Source organism: Brassica napus, chromosome C2, assembly GCF_020379485.1.
Source record: "Brassica napus cultivar Da-Ae chromosome C2, Da-Ae, whole genome shotgun sequence".
Taxonomy (NCBI): Eukaryota; Viridiplantae; Streptophyta; class Magnoliopsida; order Brassicales; family Brassicaceae; genus Brassica; species Brassica napus.
Genome location: NC_063445.1, coordinates 55,534,106 through 55,556,864, shown reverse-complemented (window position 1 = coordinate 55,556,864; position 22,759 = coordinate 55,534,106). Strand labels below are relative to the sequence as shown.

Genomic DNA, 22,759 nt, shown 5'->3' with positions numbered 1-22,759 from the left:
GATATTCCGTGTTTTTAACGGTTTTAAACTCGTTTTGGAGCAATTAAATGGTCGGTTTTAATTAATGTTTTGGTCTATTTGATGCGTTTTGGTGTTCTTAAGTGTAATATGCAGGTTACTAGATAGCTTGAAAGAAAAGAACGCATTCGGGATTTATTCAGAAGCAAGATGGACCGAACAATGGACCGAATGAAGTATTGATCGCACAGAGCACGAGATCGACCGATCCGGCCACCTGGATCGACCGATCCAGGCTTTCATACACGAGATCGACCGATCCGGGCCATGTGGATCGACCGATCTCAGGCGCTACGGGCTCCACACGCACAAACGAGCTTTTCACTCCTTTTTACCCACTCCCCTCAATAATTCAGAAAAGAACTCGACCTTTGAGACTCAGAAAAGACCAGGGGCGACCAAGAAGGAGATTTACAAGTTCTAGAGAGAGATTTGAGTGTTTTGTACTTGTTTGGTGTGATTTGTGAAGATTTGTAAAGGAGTTCATCTCAAAACCATTTGGAGAAGATCTTCTGAACCTTTACTCTGTTTTAATACAATCTTATCATGTTTTCTTCATCAAAATCGTTTTGTTCTTGCTTAGTTATGTGTGAGTAGTCATCTAGTTGGGTTTAGGGGTTCTCATAGGGGATTTCTTGATGTTTTGATCCATAAAACGTGTGTAGACTAAGGGATTACGTTTTGGTTCTTCATCTAATGGATTTCTTACTGCTTGAACTGAATTGATCACTTAGTTCATGATTTCAGATTGTTTGATGCACCGAAAGTGATTGTTTGAACTTCCGAAAATACTTTAGATGAGCAAAGTGTCCTTAACCCTCGGAAGTTGATGTTATTGCGCTTTGTGAACATATTGAACCTGTTCTTAATGCTTGTTTAGAAATTGAAACTCAGCGGAAGTTAGTGTGGAGATTTCTATAACATAGAGAATTAGCGCTACGGAAGTAGGTTAATTCTAATATCGTGTTTGAGTTCTAGACGGTTCTTAATATATCCCTGTGTCTGCCATTAATTGTATCTTGATTAAAAAGAAATCCCTGAGAATTCCCAATGCCCAACGTTTGTTTTAAAATAGTTTTCAAATCGTTTAAATCATCTTTTTACAACTTGTTTATGCTTTGTGACACTAGAGAAAATTAAATAAAAACCATCAAAAATATATCTTGATTCGCTGTAGCTATTAACTTGTCTGCAACTCTACGTGTGATCATCGGTCCCTGTGGATTCGATCCCGTATTACTACTGCGTACTTTACTGTGCACTTGCAGTTAGATAATCGGGTTAAAACTCGAGACATCAAGTTTTTGGCGCCGTTGCCGGGGACCATTTGGTCACCCTAGAGTTAATGATCAGTTTAAGACTATAGCATTTTTTTATTTTGTCTAATGTTTCTGTCTTTCTCTTTCTGTTTGTGTTTTCAGGTGAATGAGCGGATTTCATACTAGAAGCAAAGGATCATCGAATTTAATACCTTTGGAGTTAGAGCTCGGCCGCCTAGAGAGACAAGTGAAAAAGAAAAGACTTGAGTCCGCTGAAGAGGTTGAAATGGCTGAACACCAAGAAGACCAATTTCAGGACAACCCGCAAAATCCAATTCCTGTAAATGAACGAGAAGGCAACAATGCTGGTGATAATCAGCAGGCTGGTGTAGCTGCAAGACAACAGGCTGGAGACTATGGCATGCCTAGGATGACGCTTGCACATTATGATACACCAGATGCATTCTATGCCGATCGTTCTGGGATTCGCCCACCTCCCATTGAGAGAAGAGACTTTGAGATCAAGACTGGTCTCATTAATTTGGTGGAGAAAAATCCGTTTCATGGAAACCCGTCTGAGGACCCGATGTATCACTTGGAGCATTTTGAGCGAGTCTGTGACACCAGCAGACATAATGGAGTTCCTCAAGGCGCTTTGAAATGCAGGTTGTTCCCGTTTTCCTTAGCTGATAAAGCTATCAGATGGTTAAAGTCCATCCCTCCAGGATCTCTTACTACATGGGAAGAGACAAGAGCTGCTTTTCTACAGCATTTCTTCACCAAGTCAAGGTCCACATATCTGAGAAGCAGAATTGGAAGCTTTCAGCAGCTTGATTCAGAAAGCTTTCATGAGGCTTGGGAGCGTTTCAAGGAGTACACACAGGACTGCCCTCACCATGGCTACACTGATGTGAGTTTGCTGAACATTTTCTATAATGGAGTTCATGAAGAGAGTCAAGATGCCATGGACACAGCAAGTAATGGTGATTTCATGACCAAGACTGTTGAAGAAGCTTACACCTTGCTGAACAACCTGTCATCCAGCAAAGCAAACCGCAAGTCAAGGTTTGACACCAGCCAGAAGGGTGTTGGTTATGAATCCAAGAAGATAGATGAGCTGAATGCCAAGATTGAGATGCTTCTCAAGAGAGATCAGAAATCTGTGAAATTTGTGGAGGAGCAAGGCTATCGTTCCTCACAAGAAGCTGTTGGTGATGATTCACATGATATGCAGGCTGATGTGAACTACATTGGTGGTCAAGGAAACTACAACAGAGGCTACAATCAGAACCTTGGGTGGAATCAAAATCAGCAAAATAATCTGTCTTACCGGAGCAACAATGTGGAGAATCCACAACATCAGTCCTACCCTCAGGCAGGAAACAGGCAGAACCAGAATCAGAACCAGAGTGTGTTCAACCAAGGATTTCAGAACAGAAATCAATATCAGGGGAACAACTCGGGCAACTCAGGATTTCAGCAAAGGCAGCAGTACAACAACTATCAGAATCAAGGAAATGCCTCTTCGTCACAGCCTTCTCAGGATAACGAAATTAAGAAGATGCTGCAAATGGTGCTAGAAGGTCAGAAGAATAGCACTGCAGAGATAAACACCAAGGTGGATAACATGTATGGAGAGCTTAATGGGAAGTTCGAAGCTTTGAACACCCATTTGAAAGTTTTGGAAAAGCAAGTTGCTCAAACCGCCTCCAGCAGCAGAACAGCACCTGGATTTCTACCAGGGAAGTCAGAGACGAATCCCAAGGAGTTTGTGAATGCTATAACACTTAGGAGTGGAAAAACGATTGAGGAATCGAAAGAGAAAGAGATCGACCGATCTCAAGAACAGATCGACCGATCCAAGGGGAAGGAGATCGACCGATCCGGTCCATCTGGATCGACCGATCCCGTGTCGACGAAGCCAAATTCCTCTGAACCTGAAGAGGTGTATGTGGCGCCTCCTGCTTATGTTCCTAAGGCTCCATACCCATCCAGACCAAGGCAGAAGATCAAAGAACGTGAGTACGAGAAGCTAAAGAACCTTGTTGGGGAGTTACATGTGAGATTGCCATTTGTTGAAGCGGTGAAGATGGTACCTTCTCTTAAAAGGTACATGAAGGAGATTCTTACCGATAAGATGAGCCTAGAGCGGGGTGTGTTGATGCTCAATGAGGAGTGTAGCGCAGTTCTACAAAATGTCATGCCTAAAAAGCGTGAAGATCCCGGAGCATTTGTTCTACCATGCCGCATTGGATCACTTACTTTTGAGAAGAGTCTCTGCGATCTGGGTTCAGGAGTGAGCCTAATGCCTTTCTCTGTCTCTGAGAGGCTAGGCATGACGAACTACAAACCTACAAGGATCTCCTTGGTCCTTGCTGACCGATCAGTGCGAAGACCAGTCGGTGTACTAGAGAACATCCCTGTTGGTGTTGGAAAGGGATACGTGCTTACCGATTTTGTAGTTCTGGAGCTGGAAGAGGAACCTAAAGATCCTCTCATTTTGGGCAGACCGTTTTTAGCTACTGCTGGAGCCATGATTGATGTACAGAATGGGCATATAGACTTACGTCTAGGAGACATGGCGATGAGATACAATGTGGAGAAGGTGCTGAAAAATCCGACTATTGATGGACAGACTTTCTGGGTTGATACATTGACTGAACTGGTGGAGGAAATGGATGAAGAGTTGCACACTGATGATCCTCTACAAGTCGCATTGACCCAAAGGGAGAGTGAGTTCGGGTTCATGAACCAAGAAGTGGTTGGATTTTCTGAGATTTTGGATTCAGCCCCACCGATTGAGAAGCATGTCGCCTATGTCAGCCTTGAAGACTCAGGCACCGATAAAACCGTCAAACCGTCATCCTCCCAACCAGATTGGAGTGAGGAGAATGCTCCAAAGGTGGAACTTAAAGCCCTCCCAGCTGGGCTGAGGTATGCATTCTTGGGACCGAATTCCACATATCCTGTTATTATTTGTGCTAACCTGAATAATGTGGAGACCGCTTTGCTTCTTTCAAAATTGCGAAAGTATAGAAAAGCATTGGGGTACTCTTTGGATGATATTACAGGTATTTCTCCAGATCTTTGCATGCACAAGATTCACTTGGAGGATGAGTCAAAGACGTCCATAGAGCACCAGCGAAGACTGAATCCCAAACTGATGGAAGTTGTGAAAAAGGAGATTCTAAAGCTGTTGAGTGCAGGGGTGATCTACCCAATTTCAGACAGCACTTGGGTGAGCCCGGTTCATGTGGTTCCTAAGAAGGGTGGCATCACTGTCATCACAAATGAGAAGGATGAGCTGATTCCTACCAGAACAGTCACAGGGCATAGGATGTGCATTGACTACAGGAAGCTAAACTCAGCCACAAGGAAGGACCACTTCCCACTTCCTTTCATTGACCAGATGCTGGAAAGACTAGCCAACCACCCCTACTACTGTTTTCTCGATGGCTACTCCGGGTTCTCTCAGATACCCATTCATCCAGACGACCAAGAGAAGACGACATTCACCTGCCCATACGGTACTTTTGCCTACAGGAGAATGCCTTTCGGATTGTGCAATGCTCCTGCCACTTTCCAGAGATGCATGATGTCGATCTTTACTGATCTTATTGAGGACATTATGGAGGTTTTTATGGACGATTTCTCAGTCTACGGTTCTTCATTTAGCGACTGCCTTGCTAATCTGTGCAAGGTGCTGGAAAGATGTGAGGAAAAGAACTTGGTGCTAAATTGGGAGAAGTGTCATTTCATGGTGAAAGATGGCATTGTTTTGGGTCACAGGATATCAGAGCAGGGTATCGAGGTTGACAAAGCAAAGATTGAAGTTATGACCAGCCTACAGCCTCCCAGGACAGTGAGGGATATTCGGAGTTTTCTGGGACATGCCGGTTTCTACAGGAGGTTTATCAAAGACTTCTCTATGATAGCGAGGCCACTCACCCGTCTGCTGTGCAAAGAAGCGAAGTTTGTTTTTGATGCTGACTGCCTCGCTGCGTTTCAGATTCTCAAGAAGTCTCTAGTCAGTGCTCCCATTGTGCAGCCACCAGATTGGGACTTGCCATTTGAAATAATGTGTGACGCAAGTGATTACGCGATTGGAGCTGTTTTGGGGCAGAGAAAAGACAAGAAACTCCATGTGATCTATTATGCCAGCCGAACGCTTGATGATGCTCAAATCAAGTATGCTACCACTGAGAAGGAGTTGCTGGCAGTAGTTTATGCTTTCGAGAAGTTCAGGTCCTATTTGGTGGGCTCGAAAGTAATTGTGCACACAGACCATGCAGCCTTGAAGTACTTGATGACGAAAAAAGATGCTAAACCGAGACTCTTAAGGTGGATCTTACTCCTACAGGAGTTTGATATTGAGATCAGAGACAAGAGAGGAGCAGAAAATGGAGTGGCAGATCATCTTTCCCGAATGAGAGTGGAAGCTGAAACACCACTGGATGATACATTACCCGAGGAGAATGTCTATGTGATCACCTTGCTGGAGGATGAGTATTTGGATCAGACTGATTGCTGTGTCATGAGATAAATTCAAGATGATCTCCCATGGTTTGCAGACTTTGCAAACTACCTATGTGCTGGAATTGAACCACCGAACCTGAAGGGGTATGAGAGGAAGAAGTTCATGAGAGATGTGAACCACTACTACTGGGATGATCCCTTCCTCTACAAAAGATGCTCAGATGGTTTATTCAGGAGATGTGTTCTGGAGAATGAGATGCAAGGGATTCTTTTCCACTGCCACAGTTCAGAATACGCAGGCCATTTTGCAACATTCAAGACGGTTTCTAAGGTCCTGCAGGCTGGTTACTGGTGGCCTACACTTTTCAGAGACGCCCATGAGTTTGTCTCAAAGTGTGATGCATGTCAGCGGAAGGGCAACATCAGTAAGAGAAATGAGATGCCCCAAAATTTCATCCTTGAAGTTGAAGTTTTTGATGTATGGGGAATTGATTTTATGGGCCCTTTCCCATCTTCTTATGGAAATGAGTACATCCTGGTTGCGGTTGATTATGTCTCCAAGTGGGTGGAAGCAGTAGCCAGCAAGACAAATGACTCTAGTGTTGTCAAGAAAATGTTCAAGACAATCATTTTTCCAAGATTCGGGATCCCGCGAGTGGTTATTAGTGATGGAGGCTCTCACTTCATCAACAAGACGTTCGATAAACTGCTAAAGAAACATGGAGTAAAGCATAAGGTAGCTACACCTTATCATCCTCAAACAAGTGGGCAGGTTGAAATATCGAACCGAGAAATCAAGGGGATTTTGGAGAAGGTTGTAGGCAAAACAAGGAAAGATTGGGCTGTGAAGCTTGATGACGCCTTATGGGCGTATAGAACCGCCTACAAGACTCCCTTGGGCACCACTCCTTTTAATCTGGTCTATGGAAAGTCTTGTCACCTACCTGTGGAATTGGAGTACAGTGGTTTCTGGGCAACAAAGTTGATGAACTTCGAGATTAAAACCGCAGCAGAAAGGAGGATGGTTCAGTTGAACGAGCTGGACGAGATTCGGTTGAACGCCTATGAGAACACCAAAATCTACAAGGAAAGAACTAAGGCGTGGCATGACAGAAAGATAATCCCGAGAGACTTCGCTGCTGGAGACAAAGTCCTTCTGTTCAACTCTAGACTCAAGCTATTTCCTGGAAAGCTTAAGTCTCGTTGGTCCGGACCTTTCACCATCACAGAGGTTAGACCTTATGGAGCTGTTGTCTTCGAAGACAATGGGAGGAAGTTCACAGTCAATGGGCACAGGCTAAAACCTTACTTCACAGATGCAAAACCCGAAGAAGGAACCAACATTCCTTTATCGGAACCTGATCTCGCCTAAGGACAACAAAATAGTCAGGCTCGCGACTTTAAACAAGCGCTGAGTGAGAGGCAACCCACATGGTTTGATTTTCTTTCTCTTTTGTGATTATATTGTCTTGTGTGAATTAATTTTTGGTTGTGTTTTTAGATGATTTTCAGGCATGTATCACGATCAGGCAGAGATCGATCGATCCTAAGGAAGAAGAGCGGTCGATCCATGTAAGAGATCGGTCGATCCTATGAGTATGGATCGGTCGATCTAAGGCGCCCACGACACCGCTGCTGGACCTGAGGCAGCGGAGGACTCTGATGATGATGGAGCCTTGGAGAGGCGCTCCAAGAGGCGCACTGACCGCAACGCCTGATCGGTAATCTCTCTTGGAATTATTTTCACACCGAGACAGTGTGAAGTAAGTCTGGGGGAGGATGCTACTTATGTACCATATTGCTTTTATTTCTTTTATTTTCTTTGTGTTTTAAAAACTCTCTACGTATTTTTCTCAGACCCTGTGATGATTATTAGACTATTTCCTTGTGTGTTGTGCATTACATTTCATATTGACCATTTTTCAGGACTGTTAGCGCAGACAAACCGAGGAACCACTTGACCAAGCAACCTCTCCTTAAATCTTTTATCAAGTCTTGGTGAATTGTAATCGACTCAACTATTTTTGACCATTAATGAATTTAATTTCTTTTGACCAGGAATCAACATCAGGAAACGGTACACCATATACACATTCAGGATTTTCTTTACCACATTCTACCACTCTTTAATAATCCTGAATGGCCAGACTCATCAATAGTTTGGTACCACACCTACACCTTACCCTTTTATTTCGTCTCCATGCATTCTTACACACTGATCATATGTGCATACATGTGCAAAAACAATGGAGAGATTAGGGTAGACATGGTTCATCCGACTGCTTAGGTAGGATCGGAACATTTAGGTGGTTAGACACGGACCTGTGTGTCTAGAGGTGTAAATAGAAAAATTGGGTGTTGTAAGTGTGTGATTGCATCGCAGTGTATATATTCGATTTCGGTTTGTATAATTTTTCGTAAAAAAAAAAAAAAAAAAAAAAAAAAAAAAAAAAGATATGATTCGATCGATTACCACAAAACATTTGCAAGTAATCGGTCCAAAAAAAAAAAAAGTTCATGTTTATATCTCATTCAGTATATTTGATTTAGACATTTTATTTTTATTTTATGTACTAGAGATGATGCTTTGTTTAAATTTGGGGTTAGAGTTTGAGATTTGTTGGGTTTTGATCATTTGAGACTTGAGCAGTTCGAAAACATGGTTATCAATATACTCGGTCTCTCCAGCGATTTTGCATAATGTTTTGCATTTTTTGTTATCGCTGATACCCACAAACACTTGAGCCTCACCTAATTAAACACTAAAACAGCCTCCCATACACCGAGCCCGTTATACCTGATGGAGATATCTTTGGTGGAAAGGTCACGCCTTTTTAATGAATGTAAAGAGTTGATTACTTGAAACTGAGACTTGCAGGTCTGAAATATGGAAAGGTTTGCGCGGTCTTGGTGGGGATTTGGAATGAATGCCTTGACAGTGTCTGAGTTAAGTGGTTAGCGAAATCACAAGGTAAGGTCTACTGAGGGTTAGTGAGCTCCCAAATTTTAATCCTCTTTACTTGAGGACAAGCAAAGATTCAAGTCTGGGGGAGTTGATATTCCGTGTTTTTAACGGTTTTAAACTCGTTTTGGAGCAATTAAAAGGTCGGTTTTAATTAATGTTTTGGTCTATTTGATGCGTTTTGGTGTTCTTAAGTGTAATATGCAGGTTACTAGATAGCTTGAAAGAAAAGAACGCATTCGGGATTTATTCAGAAGCAAGATGGACCGAACAATGGACCGAATGGAGTATTGATCGCACAGAGCACGAGATCGACCGATCCGGGCCACCTGGATCGACCGATCCCAGGCTTTCATACACGAGATCGACCGATCCGGGCCATGTGGATCGACCGATCTCAGGCTCTACGGGCTCCACACGCACAAACGAGCTTTTCACTCCTTTTTACCCACTCCCCTCAATAATTCAGAAAAAGACTCGACCTTTGAGACTCAGAAAAGACCAGGGGCGACCAAGAAGGAGACTTACAAGTTCTAGAGAGAGATTTGAGTGTTTTGTACTTGTTTTGGTGTGATTTGTGAAGATTTGTAAAGGAGTTCATCTCAAAACCATTTGGAGAAGATCTTCTGAACCTTTACTCTGTTTTAATACAATCTTATCATGCTTTCTTCATCAAAATCGTTTTGTTCTTGCTTAGTTATGTGTGAGTAGTCATCTAGTTGGGTTTAGGGGTTCTCATAGGGGATTTCTTGATGTTTTGATCCATAAAATGTGTGTAGACTAAGGGATTACGTTTTGGTTCTTCATCTAATGGGTTTCTTACTGCTTGAACTGAATTGATCACTTAGTTCATGATATTAGATTGTTTGATGCACCGAAAGTGATTGTTTGAACTTTCGAAAATACTTTAGATGAGCAAAGTGTCCTTAACCCTCGGAAGTTGATGTTATTGCGCTTTGTGAACATATTGAACCTGTTCTTAATGCTTGTTTAGAAATTGAAACTCAGCGGAAGTTAGTGTGGAGATTTCTATAACATAGAGAATTAGCGCTACGGAAGTAGGTTAATTCTAATATCGTGTTTGAGTTCTAGACGGTTCTTAATATATCCCTATGTCTGCCATTAATTGTATCTTGATTAAAAAGAAATCCCTGAGAATTCCCAATGCCCAACGTTTGTTTTAAAATAGTTTTCAAATCGTTTAAATCATCTTTTTACAACTTGTTTATGCTTTGTGACACTAGAGAAAATTAAATAAAAACCAACAAAAATATATCTTGTTTCGCTGTAGCTATTAACTTGTCTGCAACTCTACGTGTGATCATCGGTCCCTGTGGATTCGATCCCGTATTACTACTGCGTATTTTACTGTGCACTTGCAGTTAGATAATCGGGTTAAAACTCGAGACATCAGCATCCTGGGGATTATCTTCACGTTGAAGAGCTAATTGAGGTTGCAAAACTTCTAGGGTTGAATTCTTCAGAAGAGATATCATCTGTTGAAGAAGCTATTGCTAGAGTCTAGAGAAGCTGCAGTTGCAGGCGATCTGCAGCTGGCGTTTTGATCAATGCCTTGTTCTAACCAAAAAGGGGCGTGGTTCTATTTGGGATTTAGGTGCTGCAATATAGCAAGAGGTCCTGCACTTGAGCACATGGATGTAAGTTCTCGAAAGCATTTGCTTGGAAGAATCTCATTAATGCAACATGGTTCTTTCGTTTGGTTATCAAAAATGTATAACATCCTTAAGCAGGAATGCAGTAGAGTCTCGCATATCCTTGGATTTCCAAAAAAAAAAAAAAATTTGTATGAATGATAAATTTATTCAAACCAAAAAAACATTTTTGCATCCAAAAAGATGCTTACTAGATTTCAAAAATATTCCGGGATTGATAGGCTTAAACTTTGATAGCTCCAACAATGAAGTCCATGCCCACATCAATAAGATGAACTTGGAAGCTTTGGCCAATATGGTAGAAACTCACTGGCGTCTTCACGGAGAATTCACACATTTCCTGGCAAGATGTCTACAGACAATATACATTATGAATTTGTTAGATACACTGGAAAGTAGAAGAGATATTGATTTTGGAAGTGGATAGAGTTTCCAAGTCTAGAGTATATATCAGGGTTTTGGAACCTTTACAGTCTCTGGAGATCATGAAACGGCATTTCATCTTAGTTTTACCTCCAAATGTGTCCCTATGTGCATATCCCTGGTAGTTCTACGTGGAAAGAATGTCTCACCTTACTGATTAAATTTTGGACAAGGTTAGCTGATGAGATGCAGGAAGTAAACTCTTCTGATACAAAGACCACGTGTCAGAAGAAGAGTGGCAAGAGGAGGTTGTTAGAGTCGACTTTCAACGGAAACAAGGAAGGACACGTTTCTTTGTTGCATTGTTTCGGATTAATAGAGGTGAACCTTATTAACCTCTGTCATCTTCTGAGCATCTTATCTTAAGCCCTGAATGCATTAATAGCTGTCATACTGGACGATAGTCTGTCCCCAAGTCAGGCTTTGGGCTACAATACTTGTCTACCTTAGGTCTGCCTTGCTTGGTGATCAAGCCACTGAAATTTTCAACTTCTGTAGTCTTCTTCTGTAATCGATTGAAAAACAAAAGAATTGTGAAAGGCATACACTAATTCAATATTGAGTTAGTATTGTTTGTTAAGAACTGTATTTTTGACTGAAAGCTACTACATCCATATTGGTCATCTATGTGGTACTTATACGAAAACGGTCCTACACTTCTACTAAATATCTAATCATGTACACTGTACACATAATAAGAGAAGAATGTGAAGTTGAAAATAACAAAGATGATGGATGTATCAGTGTCTCTCATCAACATTAAGTTTATATCTCAATTGCACTCTACCCCCAAGTTTATGATATGTTAGTATTTGAGAAGCAAATCTTTCGTGGATACCCTTGGATTGAGCTATGTGTATGCACGCCTTCGTTTTCAGTACAAGTAAATGGGGAACTTGCGGGTTTCTTTCAAAGCAAGAGGGGGCTGAGGCAGGGTTGTGCACTATCGCCATACCTCTTTGTCATATGCATGAATGTATTGTCAAATATGCTTGACAAGGCGGTAGAAAGAAAAGAAATACGGTACCATCCGAGATGTCGGAACATCCTCTTGACACATTTATGCTTTGCTGATGATCTGCTTGTCTTCACTGATGGCACACGAAGGTCTATTGCAGGTATTCTTAGGATCTTTGCAGACTTTGAAGTGATATCGGGTCTGAAAATCAACTTGGAGAAAACGGTTCTCTACATGGCAGGTTCAACAGTGGAACAAGAAGCAGAGACCCTCGCAAGCTTTCCCTTCGCCTCAGGACAGCTTCAAGTCCGCTACTTAGGTCTTCCCCTCCTCACAAAGAAAATGACAGTAAGTGACTACATGCCATTGGTGGAAAAGATTAGAAAGCGCATGAGCTCGTGGACTGGTCGTTTCCTTTCCCATGCAGGGCGGCTTCAGCTGATCAACTCGGTAATCATGAGTCTAGCAAACTTCTGGCTAGCGGCTTTTCGACTACCAGGTAGTTGTTTGAAGGAAATAGAAAGTCTATGCGCAGCCTTTCTCTGGTCAGGCCCTGTTTTAAAACCTACAAAAGCAAAAGTGAGCTGGCAAGACATTTGCTTACCAAAGCATGAAGGAGGCTTGGGAATCAGGTCTTTAAAGGAGATAAACAAAGTCCACTGCCTGAAGCTAATCTGGAGAATATCATCTGCTAGATCCTCCTTGTGGGTCAAGTGGATACATTGTTATTTGATAAGGAAAGGGTCTTTCTGGTCGATCTCAGTTAAGACAAATTTGGGGTCTTGGATATGGAAGAAGATTCTACGAATGAGAGACATAGCAAGGCAATTTCTGCGTATAGATGTCAGAAATGGGAACCATACATCCTTTTGGTATGACGTCTGGTCGCAGATTGGTTGCCTAAAGGAAGCCGTAGGTGATAGAGGTAAAATAGCGCTTGGTATTGTGGAAAATGCTACGATGGCAGATGTCCTCTCAAATCGCAGGAGGCGAAGACATAGAGAGAGCATTCTAAATGATATAGAGGAAGAGATAAATACATTGCGCATTGGAGGGTTAAGGGACATGGATGATGTCCCGTTATGGAGAAGCGAAGAAGGAAAATTTGGAAACAGATTCTCCACTAAAAAGACATGGCATCAGCTGAGGACGAGGCAATATATCTGTCCTTGGAGCAGAGGCATATGGTTCCCCGAGTCCACCCCGAAATACTCATTTATGATCTGGATTGCAATAAAGAACAGGTTGCAAACAGGAGATAAAATGCAAGCTTGGAATGCTACCATAAACGCAGAGTGTACTCTATGTCATGAAGTGCAAGAGACTTGCCATCATCTCTTTTTCCAATGTACCTACTCATCTAAGGTTTGGAAATCATTGGTACAAGGGCTTCTCAAAGATGGCTTTACCACAGACTGGAATACCATTATCACTATAATGTCTGGCTCGACCTATCGTGCCACAGAATTGTTCCTTATCAGATACTCCCTGCAGGCGGCAGTTCACAGTATCTGGAGGGAAAGAAACTCGAGGAGACATGGTGAAGAACCAAAGGATGCCATTACTCTGAGCAAACTCGTTGATAAAACGATCAGATTGCATCTGCTTGCAGTCAGAGCAAGAGGCCACGCCTACTTGGACAGAAGTCTGCGTACTTGGTTTGGCACGAGAGAAGATCTAACACCATCGTAATGGGTGGTTAGAATCTTTTATTTTTATTGCCTTATGAGTTCATAAGTAAAAACAGAAGCACAAAATGTAACACAGTTTTTGTTTGATTATAATTTTACTTTCATTCAAAAAAAAAATCTTTCGTGGAATGGAATCAACTCATTAGTAAGTAAGAAACAGTTTAATCTAAAGCAAGCAAATTTAAATTGAATTTGGTCTTCGTGCTAATGTCCAGTATTTCGATTCTTCCTCCTTTAATAGGCTTCTATCACTACATACATGATTCAGCATCATAAAAAAAAAAAAAAATGATTGCTGACTATATGATGTATTGGCCATCACATAGCTAACCATGCAAACTAAAATAATGTATACCTAGTTACGCGAAGTATATCTTATGCATGACTACATCTCTCAATTTAATGATGTTATGTAGTTAACATCACGAATTTAATTTCGTTCATCTGAAAAATAATGTAGATGTTAGAGACCGTTTATATATCTCGTTTTATCAATAAAAATATGACTGACCCGACTATAATTTAACTGAATGATATTTTAAGCCACGTTGTAAAAGCGTAAGAATATTTTTAACAAAATCTAATTTAGAAAATCAATATGTTTTAACATTTTCTTCATAAGTAATGTTTAACATTTTTATTTTAGTGTATTTGAAAAATATATGATTATATTATTTATATTTATATTAAATATGAAAGTTATATAAGATATTATGTAATGTTTTAATTATTTTAATCTGTTTTCTTATGAAATTTTAATAAAATTTATGTAATTCGTTTGATTAATAGTGATATATATACTTATTTGATACATTTTTAATGGATGCAATTTTTATTTATAAAAATATAAATAAATAATTCATTCATTTAATTAATTTTATATTTAACAAATAAAATGTTAGAGTCAGTAAATTGACATGAAATTTTTTATAATAAAAATTGATCAAATAAAGATATATCACACAATTAATCAAACTAATTACATAAATTTTATTAAGAGTTAATAACAAAACATATTAAAATAATTAAAACCCAAAATTATATAAAATCCTATATAAATTTCATATTTAGTTAAATTACTGTCAGATATATCATATTTTAATTGATAAAAATGAGAGATTTAAACGGTTTTTGACATCCACATCAATTTTTGGATGAAAGAAATAAAAATTGTGATGTTAATTACATAACATCATTAAGTTGAAGACATAATATATATTTCGTGTAGCTAAATATACATTAGTTTAGTTTGCATGGTTAGCCATGTGATGGCCAATACTTCATGTAGTCAATAATCATTTTTCCAAAAAAAAAAAACAACATTTAAAAAATCTCGAAGCGCATGTTTCGGTTCGACCGGACCGGACCGGACAGGACCGATTTTTAAGCTAAAGTGAACACTGTAAAGTTTGTCAAGTGGGTTTTCTTGAACAACTAAAAATTGGTGGTTAAAACGATCAAATTGAAGATCTGGTATTCAAAAGTCTTCCTTGGTTCCACCCTCACATTCATGAAAGAGATTGTCGAAAAGGGCTTTATGCAAGTAGATTTTACAAGTCAAGGAAGATTTACTTGTCTTTGCTTCAGAGACACAGTATAGACCATAATTAAGCACAATCGTGTACCCAGCAGTTAGCGGTCTTAACAAACAACGCCTTGCTTACATATATATATATTGGTGCAAGGAGGAATCATCATTGGTGCAAGGAGGAATTATCATTGGTGCAAGGAGGAATCATCTTATAAGACTAGTAATGGACGATACTCTGTCTCCAAGTCAGGATTAGGTCTGGCTTGCTTGGTGATCACGCCACTGAAATTTTTAACTTCTGCAGAGCTGTAGTCTTCTTTATGAATCTCATTATCAAATTAAATTATATAAAGAATCGTTTATTTCGTTTTGATCTACTACTAGTTGGAAGTTGCTGGTCGGACTGATATTCCTGTGGCTGAAGGAACACATAAAACTTTCCTGGGATGTCTCTACTTTGTGTTCTTTCTATGTTTTGAGATTCAGCAACATATCTATGCGCCTTGATGTTTTGATAACTTGTTGTTGTTGTCTTTTCATCTGTACAGAACGGCACAATGCTTCGAGTGGCTGACTTCGTTCATGGGAAAGATGGGCTTGGCAACCAAAACTTCCCACCACCTGAGGAGATAGTTTCTGAGGCATTCACAGATTTATCCTCTCGGTATCTTCCACATCTTTCTTTGAGCTTACTTGAACCTGTACTGCAGGATTTGGTATATGGGGTTCATGAGTACAAATAACTTGGAAGGAAACCTGGAAGAACTGAACCTGGAGTTGCCAAGTCAGGTTGGTGTCTACTCCTTAGAACTTATGCAGTTCATCTCGGGTAAGAATATCAAGGGCTTATCCTCTGAGCTACAGTCAAATGTTATGCCATGGGATGGTTCGGCTGAGTTACTATCATCTAGGCGCAGAAGACTGAACCTACACTGAACCAAGCGTTGTCTGACCGCACTTAAATCACCACAGATCGCTGTGGCGTCTATTTAGTCTCCATATGTAGTCGCAGCTTCATGACTTGGAACCTGAGGAGAAGGAAAAGAAGCAACATGTAGTCGCAGCTCATACTTTTCTGCTTGAATATAATGAAGCAGAAGCAGAAAGCACTTAATATTTCTCTGTTGTTGTTACCCTACGAAAGAATCAAGATCATGTATAGTAACCTATCTCTGAGTCTGGTTAATGTTGCAGAGGCAAGTCTGAGGAGATACTTGGAGAAGCAGCTCGAGTCTCTGGACGATTCGTTTCGTCTAAGGAGCAATTCAAAGGAAGTAATACGATCTGCCTTTTCTAGTTGTACAAAGAGTAGATGATATCTGAAAAGGAAGATGACGTTTTTTACACTTTATTGACGACATGGCAGCTTTTCCAAACACACACAAAAGACTCGATTAGGTGTTCATATCGTTGGACTCTCTTCCTCTGAAGCTAATAAGCATCAAGACTCGATCATATATATAGTAAGATTCTGCAACTGTGGAATTTTTTACTTAGGAGATGAAGATAATGTTCACACATTTCACTCTGTATTTGATAGGATTGTTTTCATTAGCACAGTCCCTAATAAGATCATAGCACACAAATTCATCAAAAGTGAGAAAATAAACATTCATTTCAAATGAAATAAGCGAGGTGCTCAGTGCTCAGTGCTCACCTCCCTTAATACATATCTCAATATCTAGTTGAACGCAGTTCTATACTAAGATAAGAATCTTAACATATTTAACCTCTCTAAGTCAACAAAGGTTACATGAGAACCTTCCTCGAACAGCTTCACTTCCCAAAATAAATCTCTATCTCTATAGACAAACTTAAAGCAGTGCAGGAGATCAAGTGTCCTCAGTTAGACACTTCGTCGAACAGCTTCACCGCGTCATCCACTCCTCGTGTGTGCCAGTACGTTTCAGTTGTAAAATCTCTGTTTGCCACTATATCAAAGCAATTGGTGAAACACATATCATCAGAGACATTCCAACGAAATAATATTTTATGCAAATCCAAAGAAGTTGCCGAGAAGTTCATTCCTAGATAATATATACCTGATAGTCTCCTTCAGCTGCTGTTTGACCACTATTGCCAAGATCAATCATCAAATAATAACAGAAGGGATGTGTTGGAATTTGTAATAATCTTTGCCTCCGTTCGCCAGTCGCTTCTCCCATCTCTTTCCCATATTATAAAAGGTCAGACTCTTCAAAGAAGTGATGAATCGCAGCCCATCAGGAATCTCCTTTAACTTTGGACAAGAGATAATTTTGAGATTATGGAGAAGGGACATAGAGCCTTCTTCTACTATCCACTCTTCCCACTCCTCTAATCCATAAAATTCTAGATATTGCAATTGAGGAAACCCACCCTTAGAGCAAACCATTCTCCTCCCAATGAAAGATCTTTCTCCTATAGTAATCTCATTCAAGTGAAGCATCTTCTCTAGAATCGGCATCGGATCCTCTGTCAAACAACATTCATGTAGATGTATGGTTGTAAGGAAAGAAGGCAAGCAGGTTTCAGACAATCTAATACTTGATTCACGAACAATAAGATCGTGTAAGGAAGTGACGAATCGCAACCCATCAGGAAACTCTTTGAATTTTATGCAAGACCGAATAGAGAGAGTATGGAGAAGGGGCATAGAGCCTTCTTCTATTATCCACTCTTCCCACTCCTTTAATCCAGAAAATTTTAGCTTCTGCAATTGAGGAAACCCATCCCTCGAGCAAACCATTCTCCTCACACAGAAAGACTTGCTCTTTAATCTAACCTCTTTCAACAGAAGAAGCTTCTCTAAAATAGGCATTGGGTCCTCTGTCAAATGACAACCACTTAGACAGATGGTTATAAGGTAATAAGGCAAGTATCCTTCCGACAATCTCAAATCGAATTCGTCTCCCATACTATCAATATTCAAACACCCCAAGTTAGTGACGAATCGCAGCCCATCAGGAAGCTCCTTTAACTTTGGACAAGATTCAATTTCGAGAGTATGGAGAAGGGGCATGGAGCCTTCTTCTATTATCCACTCTTCCCACTCCTCTAATCCCCAAAATCCTAGCTTCTCCAATTGAGGAAACCCATCCCTTGAGCAAACCATTCTTCTCCCACAGAAAAACTTACTCCATAACCTAATCTCTTTCAAGTGAAGAAGCTTCTCTAAAATAGGCATTGGGTCCTCTGTCAAACGACAACCACTTAGATCAATGGTTGTAAGGTGAGAAGGAAAGCGTTGCGCATCAGGTAACCTTGGCATATATATCTCCAACCACAGCTGTTTGAGATTAACAAAATCCCAAACAAATCCTTCTTCATCATCATTCGTGGGAGTATAAAAACCGTCGTGGTTATGTATAGTAAGACTCTCCAAATGTGAAAGTTTACTTAGAGATGAAGATAGAGTTTCTATAGTATACCTCTCGTCTGTAATAAGGACACAGAGATATCTGAGCCGTGTCATACCCTTTAGATCCATCACTCTCCCATGTTTTGTGGAGAAATTCTTCAACTTCTCCAGTTTGACCAGATTTCTCAATTCCAACTTTGTCTTATCATGTAATCTCTTCGGCAAACACAAGAATGTCAATTCTCGCATCTCATTCAAAATTTTGTTGGGCATGTAGATTTTATCGAGGTCACAGAAAGCTAGGTTTAAATAGAACAGCTTCTTCAGATTCCGCATAGAAGAAGGCAGTTGAGTTGCAGTTGACCACTCAAAACTAAGATATCTCAAGTGGATGAGCTTCCCGATGCTAGAGGGTACCTTCCCTCCTTCAAACTCGACACAAAAGAGATCTAACACTCTCATCAGCTTATGCCTTGTAAAGAATAAACTTGTTGCCTTCCATCTTCTGCCCTCGATAAACAAGAGACTTCTAAGGCTTGGATTCTTCATCTCTGTATCGACATTAAAAGTTTCTTCAGGCAAATGTACAACAGCAAGTCTGCGAGATTTACAAGAAGATTTTGAATTTGCAGTTGATGTGCCAATGGTTTGTACGAAATTCTCTTCTTCAGCTTTGCGTAGACAAACTTCTCTCATCATGTCATGCAACTGAAGTGTTTCAAATCTTGAAGTATCAACGTCTCTTTTAGAAATAACCATGTTTCTCTTAACCAATTCTTCTATGTATCCATCTGCAACCTCTCGGATGCTCGCTCTATCATAATATCTTGTCCTTGGTATTCTTTCTGCAGCCCAATAATATGACAATTTCTCCACAGATATTTTATAATCTTCTGGAAAATGAGCTAAGTATAGGAAGCAGTGCTTCAAATAAACAGGCAGCTCTTCGAAGCTCAAACACAAAACATGGAAAACGTCCTCGAATCCTCCGACCATGTTAGAATTAATACTCTCGTATATCCTTTTCCACTCATGCAATGCGTATTTCTTACCTAACAACCCGCCTAACACCTTAATAGCCAGTGGTAAACCTCCACAATGTTTAAGCATCTCCATACCGATTTCTTTCATGTCTTCTTCAATCTTAAATTCTGCACATCAGTTACAAGAATGTTCAGAAAGGATCATGTCTTGCAAATAATGTAGTTGCAAATAAGTAGACCGTCCTTGAAAACTTACTAGTTGTGTCTTTAATAGGAAATGCTATCCTTTGAAAAAGATCCCAACTGTCTTCAAAAGTTAGGCATTCTGGTTTGAAGGTGGCACATTGTTTATCTGCATGTAATGCCACTTCCTCATTGAGAAAAGTAAGTAATACATTTCATCCTGCAATAAATTTATGTTTTTGTAATGTTTTATGATCAAATCTTGAGTTTTTAAAAACACAGCCTAACGTATGTAAGATAAGGATGTTCACCTTTTTTCGGCAGAAACACATGCTTGATTAGGTCCCAGTCTCCTTCTCTCCATATATCATCAATGACAATCAAAGCCTTTTGTGTTTCCAACACTCGAACAATCTTCTCCCGAAGTTCTCCTTCCATCATCTTTGACACATCGCATTCTGACCTGAGTTGTTGCAAGATTGTCTGCCAGACACACTTCCTTTCCAACTGTTGCGAAACACAAACCCACGCTAATCCTCCTAGAAAATGACTTTTTATCGTCTCATGATTATAAACTTGTCTTGCGAGTGTGGTTTTACCAAGACCTCCCATCCCAGTTATAGAAACCACTTGACTGCTATCCTCCTCCACCAAATAGCCAACCACTAGCTCAATATTTTTCTCCATCCCAACAATAGGTTGCTCTTCATCAACGATATAAAACGTTTGTCTTTGTTCGTCCTGTGGAGGCATACACCTTTCTCTGACAATGACCTGCTGTTGTACGCCATAACTCTGCATATCGTGTATCTCCTTAGAGATCCTCTCACGTACAGCTTTCATATCCATTGCAAGTCCCCTGCGCTCCAAACTAAAACAAGAAAATCTTCTTACAGTGTTCGTGATGCCTCTTCTATTTCCGAGTTCTTCCATTAAAACAAAGGTTTCGACTATATCTTCTGCGTCCAAAACTATTTCTTTGATCGCTTTGATAGTGCGTTTTACCGTTGCACTTGTATGTTTTTTGGCCTCTGCATCTTCCAGAAAACACCTTAATTTTTCAACATCATTCTTTAATCCCTCGAACTGCTCTTCAACTCCTTGAAATCGCCCAGTTTCTCGGACAAGGAGGTTCCAAAGCCTCTCGACTGCAAACGGTAAAAGTGCTTCAGCCATAAGTCTCCTGCTCAAACATGAAATAAGTAAGTAATCAATAACCGTTAGAAGAAGATCCTTGAGTTCATAGTCCTAATAATATTTTTCTGCAAATTCTAGTCTAGATAATATATACCATTTTGTGAGATTTAATCTATGAAAGATATGAACAATTGAGATGAACTAAATATGCAAAATACCAAAAATAAAAATCACCTCTTGAAAATCGCTTTTCGTCCAACTGATCTGTAAGAAAATATGCGAATGTGTTTTAGTTAGAACTCAGCTGAAGACCTATTCCTATTACGAAGAGTTGATTATTCTTAGTCAACACCAAACGATACAAACCAGCTGTATTCACGTGTAGCCATTTATTCACGATAAGGAATGAATCTATTGTAGCCACTTACATTTTGGCTGATAAGATAAGGGGACAGTACGTAGGGCCTAATAGTACAAGTTTCTATTACAATTATTTGATCTTATGTCTAATGAAATAAAAGTTTAACATTTTGTTTAAACGCTGTGAAAAGGTTATAGTCTTGTTAAAACAAATTATAGTTGGTGTTAAGATTGCTGATGTTGTATATTTAGTTAAATGTAGGAAGTATCATAGAAGTCTATAACATGGAACACTGACAATGAAAGAGGTAAAAAAGGAAAAACAAAAGGGAAGATTAATAAATAAAATTTAAGAGCTTTTATGTACAAGGCCGTGGTTTCTCTGCTTGAGAGTGCAGATCAATCCATGTCGAGAGGTGATTACGTGACGTTGAAGGCACAGCAGACTCAAGCACTTGGTTATGTTAAAGTGTGTAGGAATACTATCTTCTTTCGCCGGACACCGATCGTCGGAGTCAACTATTGGGAGACGTTGATGAACAATATTGCCTCCATTGCAGCTCCTTCATAATTAAGAATACACAAATCTTTAGTAATAGAGAAACCCTCGTTTTGGCTCAACATTAATAACACATAACTTTTTCATGTTTTTCATGCCAAACTTTATGATGGTTTCATTAAAAAAAAGTTATATTACCAATGAAGAGCTGTTCTAATGGTAAAACTAGTACAGATCTAAATAGTCATATGTTCCAGTCCCATTGGAAGAGAGAATGTTCGACAAGTGAAAGTAAATTGAAACTTTGAATATAGATATGTCAATAGGGCTGAAGAACATTTGGATATTTTGGTTTTAAGTCCATTTGGGTTAGGATGGGTCCCAAAGTTCGAAACTTTACGGGTATGACTGGTGACCATTCGGGAAACAAGAGGAACGAATAAAAAAGGATGTTCGGGAATAAAATAGCAGGAATGAAAAGGAATAGTTGTTCCTTATCAATTTTAACAAGGAACTAGGTTAAGATCCGCGCCTTGCGCGGGATCAACATTATATATATAAATTATTTTATGTATTAAATATTTTTACATATTATGAAATAATTATTATATATTAAATAACTAAAGTTCAGTAACTATTAAATATATAATTAAATTGGTGCAAACATATAAATTAATTTTATTAATCCAAAAAATATTTTTTATATATTTAATAGGATATGTAATTAAATTTAAATGATACTAACATAGATAATATATTTTAGTATATTTTTAATATTAATATCTATTAAATGATGATTTCTACTCATATAGTTTTTCGATCATTTATATCTTTTATAGAAAAAAAAATAAATTACGGATAACAAAATTTTCATTGTAGGATTAATAGTTTTAGAAATTTATATTTTTTTAAAAAAAGTTGTCAATGATCGTTCAAAACTTTTATCAAAAAATTGTTCAAAGTAAATTTTGAAGCTAAAATATTGTATTTTATATGGTTTATAGTTTAATTTAAAATGATATATATATATATATATATATATATATTAATTTTAATAATTAATTAAATTAGACTTTTTACTTATATAATTTTTGTAATCATTTGTATTTTGTCATAACAAAATTTTTAAACCATGGATCATAAAATTTGAATGTGAGACTCTTAACAGTTTTAGTAATTTATAGCCGTTTGTAAAATTCAAAATATAACATATACATAAAAATCTAAATTTTTATTATATGGTTATTGTGGTTGTTTAATTTATTT

General features: G+C 39.1%; 1 non-coding gene and 2 pseudogenes across 1 annotated transcript; all 3 read right to left on the bottom strand.

Annotated features, from left to right (window-relative positions):
* Nucleotides 1-21,000, bottom strand: part of LOC125581988 — a 25,965-nt pseudogene extending 4,965 nt beyond the window's left edge.
* Nucleotides 2,074-2,180, bottom strand: LOC125582722. The gene has a single exon (XR_007320178.1). It is a non-coding gene; the product is annotated as a small nucleolar RNA R71 (small nucleolar RNA).
* On the bottom strand, nucleotides 16,578-20,978 carry LOC125581990 (annotated as a pseudogene).
* Nucleotides 21,001-22,759: the final 1,759 nt, after the last annotated feature.